Consider the following 5,903-nt stretch of genomic DNA (forward strand, 5'->3'; position numbering starts at 1 on the left):
CTTAAGTATTTTTATTCATTATCCTTGTGTGTTTTAATCAAATGATAATTTACGTCTGATATATAATACTTGACGTGACGTATAGAATATATGTTGTAAATTTGAACAAAATTGATTAAGTAAATTTTGAGATATCTTATAAACTAGTTTGTGAAAAAAGTAGTTTTGGAAAAAAACGCAAAAGAAAAAATAATACAACGTCATCGTCCTGAAAGTAAATATTTTTGTAATTACCTTCAATCTACAATTCCAGGACTGTAAATGAAGATATTTCATTGTTGTCGCAAAATGACTGACTAAAAAGTATAATAAAAATTACAAAACAATATTATTTGTTAAAGCTTTAAGACAGAGAGAGTTTCGAGCCGATTCTCAGACGCACTTATTTCTAATTGTTATAATTTCGAATATAATTTGAATTTTGAAATAATTAAACGTATATGAAAGAGTGTTTTATATAATATACTTATTATAAGTAATCAATTATTTAATGGCAAGTGTTGAAATAATTTCACGAGTCACACATATTCAATGAAGAAATTCCGTCTAGGGGAAAGTTTTCTACGAGTCGATCGTTGATTTTCAGTGAAAGGTTTGTTCACCTACCGACGGATTCAACGATAAGCCGCTTATCGTCGTTTTGACGCTACTGGAAGAGAGGTCCTCGTCGATAGTTGATGGTACGTTGGTGAACACCATCCGAGAACTGACTAGGACGTCAAGCAGAGTTCGCACGACGAAAATGACGGAAACGTCGTGGCCGGGAGCTTTCTCGCGTGCAAACACACTATGTTGTCCAGTCCGATAAATCACATCGTTAGGACAACGGGCTATTTCGACCCATCGAATTTCTCTTTTACCTTGCGAGGGAAATAACATGCCTAACTAGAGCATAAGGATCTTACAGAGATAGAATAATTTATTACTTGTTTGTAGTAACATTATTATAAAAGAAATCGGATTTTAATCTCTATTTAATAATAAGATTATAATATATTTTTAAGATTAATTTATTATTATTATTATTGGATTATTTCTGATTTTGCACAGATGATTTATTTTTTTGTCTTTCCTTAATTATCGTCAAGTTTTAAATCTATTTTTTTTTTTTTAATTTTGCATACAATATACACATTTTTGGCCTACATTTTAAGATCGTTTTTTAATAGAAATTTAAATGCAATTTTTAATTTATACTTTTCTAAATCGCGTTCAATAGTTTTTAATTCTTTATAAGATCTAAGTCTGCCGTTCCTTTCTTCAGTGGTAATACTTATAGTAATATTTAACAAATATTCTTTTCTATGATGGATGATGGGCTTTTCTCGAGAGAAAAAAGAAAAAGGATGATTCTTTTTTTCAAAGTGCGAAAGAGGAAGAAACTTGTTTCTCCGTGAGAGATCATGAATTTTTGAACGATCTTTGAGAGTGTTCGAATGAATATATAAAAATGTCCTGACTAGTCGGATTCGCGATTGATTTTAATCTTGTTAGAGGACCTTTTTTTATTTTATATTTTCCATGCAGAGATTTTACGAGAGACGACTTTAATTACAATTCAGTAATTATTATCAAAGTTGGTGTATTTTAATGTTGAAATAAAAATTTCTACATTTGTATTATGAGTTGCGTAATATGTGTGTGTGTGTGTGTGTTATATTTTTCAATTAAAAATATAAGTGATACTTTCAACAATAAGAACTTTTTCAGAATAACATTGATAACTATTTCATTCATTTATTTTTATTATAGCAACCGGCATGGCTGTTTTTATACGATTTGTCGAAATTATTCGTGCGAGATGTTGAACGATTCGAAAGTCAAAGAAATATTTCATTGAAATTAAAATGCGTCGAAAGATCGTTCTTGAGCGTTACAACGACGTTAAGAAAAATTCGTCGAAATCGAGAAACAATGTAGGTAAGTGAGAAATATTTATTAATCAATTTTTATTAACCTAAACTTTATCAATTGACATATGCTAATTAATAGTGTTGTCGTGCAATATGTATAGTATTCTATACAACCATTATTTTATTTGAAAAATATTAACCATTAAAATTTTTATAAATCTTCAGTAATACGAAATTAAATTTTCTCTAGACATTTTTTCACTCGTTTTTAACGTTTTCATTAAAAATTTAACAAAAGCCATACACTTTTTAAGTATTTAAAAGTACTAACTTAGAGAACGAATAATTTTTAACGAGACGTCTGGAAAGAAGAGTTTGATATACGAGGACAAGGATGGCTTTGTCGTGTATAAAAGAAAAAAAAAGAAGCAAATTAAAATATTACAAGAATTAAAGGAAAGATAGGAAGAACTGAGAATTTCATAGACCATTTGGATTTAGTCTTTTTTTTTTTTTTTTTTTTTTATTTTTTGTTTTTTCTCGCTGAGTATTTTTTCATGTCATTAAATTATATATACGACGAAAATCTACGAGATTTTATTATTTTTTGAGATAATGTGATGATTGAAGAGAATGATAAGGGATTAAAGGTATTATGGGGATCATCAGGACTATTTCGTAACTGACGAATTGTTTGGCGCGTTCGAATCTTTTTTTTTTTTTTTCTACGGACAGGCAAATCATGTTTTTTTTTATTGAAATCAAATCGTGCAGAATATTTTACAAGTTTATGAAAGGATAGAAAATGAAATAAATTTCATGATAGATCATTATTTTCTTCCTATTTAAATGAATAATTTAATAATATGGTACTGTGTTACTTATAATAATAATTTAATATTATAGTATTCGCGTCATTTCATATTTCGAATTAAAAATGAATTTCTTAAAGTCCAGCAAAGATATCTACGTGTAGACTGCCAATGAAAACAAATTTTTTTGTTATCATACAAAAAGTAAAGTAAGAAGAAAAGAATTCTTTATGCTTCATTTTATATAACCAAAGAGATTTTTGTCTATTGAAACCTTAGAAATTTTACTTCGAAACACTGTCTACATTTTTCTTACCAAGCTTTTATGTATCTTTTCTCCATTGCATCGATTTCGTCAACTTTCTGGAAAAGTAATGAGAGAGTACATATTACATATATACACATAAAAGTTGATTCATAAGTTATTTAAAATCTTAATATACTTCTATATTTGTCATTACTACAAATTTCTTAATTTTTCGATCGAAAATCAACGAGAACACATATTTAATAAATCTGTGTACTTTGCTGTACAATTAAGTGATCAAATATTGGAACAATATTATTATTTCAAATATCATTTTTATAGTATAAGTTAATTATTAATATTATTTATATATTTTATCATTAAAAATAGAAGCACCTAATAAAAATTTGTATTTTATTACATTAAAGATAAAAACCGAGAAAAAAAGAAAGAGAAATAGGAGGATAGAAAAAGGAAGGCTGAATCAAATCGGATATCCAATAAAAAAATTGAAGTAATTGCATTTAAAGAAATTACAATGAGCTTCATCAATCAATAGGTCGAACGTAACGATCCGTAATGAATAGAATAACTTTTTGAATAGGGCGTCACGTGAAAGGGCATTTTGACTTATGAATGTTGTGCTTTAGAACGCAATCATATGCCATGGTTTACAGTAGAATTTCGACATTTGCAAATATTATATAAAATAATATCGAAGAAAGGAAAGGAGAAATCGATCGTTGAAATTCTATTTGGATTTAAATTAAAAAAAACATAAAAATGAATGATAAAATCTTTTCCAATTCGATCGAATGAAATATTTGCAAATTTTAATAATAATCAAACTCTATACGCAAAATTAGCATCGTTAGATATATTAATGATATTATTATTTAGTTATAGGAAAAAAAATTACTACACAGTTGTAATATATTATCTAAATAATAAGATTAGTAGAATATAATTATAATTAACAACCACTGTTGTGCGTTTTCATTTGAAATTTCGAATGATTATACAATATTCATGTCTTTACAACTAAACTTATAGAAACAGACTAATTGTAGGAAAAATAGGTGGCATGATTGAAGACAAAATGTAAACATTACAGAGAACAATAAAAATGAAAGTGTTAATGACAAACAAATGTTTATATCTGATAAGTAATAGTAAAGATAGTTTAGCGTATGCGAGCTTCACAAAATAATTATATAAATGCGATTGATCCGAAATCGATGCCATAAACGAAAATGTATTATTCCTTTCTTTTTCGATTTATTTTTATACATACAATTCCGAATTTATCTTCTTGCTTATACAGTACACTTTTGTCTAACTGTAACATGTTTTATAATTTGATTAATGTTTTAATTTTATTGAACGAAGTACCATTGTTTTGATTTTCTTGTTTTCTAATCCTTTATTTTTTCTTTGATATGTGATTAGATGGAACTTATATTTTATCGAAAAGAGCCCAAGCCGTATTATCGACCATCGTTGAGGGAATTATTGATGAATCGTTGGAGGATGCGAAAAATTTGACTATTATGTCCGGCAAGAATTGCATTACCAACGAAGAGATGGAAAAAGCTTTGAAGAAACTCTGTTTACGATTGAACGATCATTCTTCTTTTACCAATAAAAGCAAACACGATTTTTTTCTTTAATTGCCACAATGAATCAATTGATTAATACTTCTTGGTAAACTCTCGTATCATCGATTATCTTATCGATTTATTTGTAACATATTTTTGTCTCGATTAGAAAACAATTAAAAATCATTTTATACTTCTGTACAATTTGTGATTTATTTTGTAAAAATCATTTACGGGAAAAAAACTTATCTTATATTTTAGATACATTTTATTATAAGTTAACTAAGTCACTAAATGCGGAAAAAATATTCATTTTATGATTTATTTTCTATTAAAATTATTTGTATTATCAAATATATATATCATAAAATCAATGTTATCAATTTTTTTGTTATTTAATACACTCTCATAATTATTGGCAGATATCCGTATGCGTGTGCACATATTGACGTATTTAATAATTTACCACAACAACGAACCATAATATATCATGTTTTCAAGTTAGGAAAGAATTTGATACGAAGAGCAAACCGTGCGTAACAAATATTTTTCCTCTTTTACCTTTTTATTCTTTTTTTCTTTTGAATTTTAGGGTTCAAAGCGGATTTTCGAACACAACGGATGACGTACTTGCAGTCCGACAATATAAAGCCGTGCCATTATAACTCGCTATCATTCTCGTCCTTTTAAATTCTTCGCTTTATATGTGTACCACCTATTTTTTGTTCATTTTGTGTGTACCTATGGGACATTTGAATGATAGAGAGAATAAACGAACACAGGAGAAGAAATGATTGGTTCATATACATGTGAGAAAGTATTTGTGAATAGTATACTATAGTCGAAAAGTTTGAGTACACTTATTGTATTTGTATTACACATTTATGTACAAGTTATAACTTCTATATATATACCATCAAGTACTGTTTATGACATCATCACATTGCAATACTTTAGAAATACTTATAGGACCTTCTAAAAAATAGTTGGAACAATTTGTAAACTGTTTAGCCATGTTTAATAATACTTTATCAACTTTTTCTATCAGAATAAGTTTATCTAAATAACTTTCTATAAATATACAAATGAAAACTATGAGAATCATATAATTCTGAATAATTTTTAAGATATTTCATATATTGGTAAAAATAACGAGAAAGTGAATATAAATATTTTTCTTAATTGTCTGATAATGCATTGCTTTAATCGTAAATCGTTATTTTTATTTTAGCCCAGTCAATAAGAGGTGAAGGAAAAACTTTCAGGTAGAAGTTCTCRACAGTTTRATAMAAARGTAATTCGACGTCRCTGAATCGAATGGTGCTAATTTTTTTGCAATACGATGTGGCTGTAACGAGAAAAAGGGTAAAAATGGCCGTATCTTAGAATCTAG

This window comes from Polistes canadensis, unplaced genomic scaffold (assembly GCF_001313835.1).
Source record: "Polistes canadensis isolate GaletaPanama2010 unplaced genomic scaffold, ASM131383v1 scaffold_269, whole genome shotgun sequence".
Lineage (NCBI taxonomy): Eukaryota > Metazoa > Arthropoda > Insecta > Hymenoptera > Vespidae > Polistes > Polistes canadensis.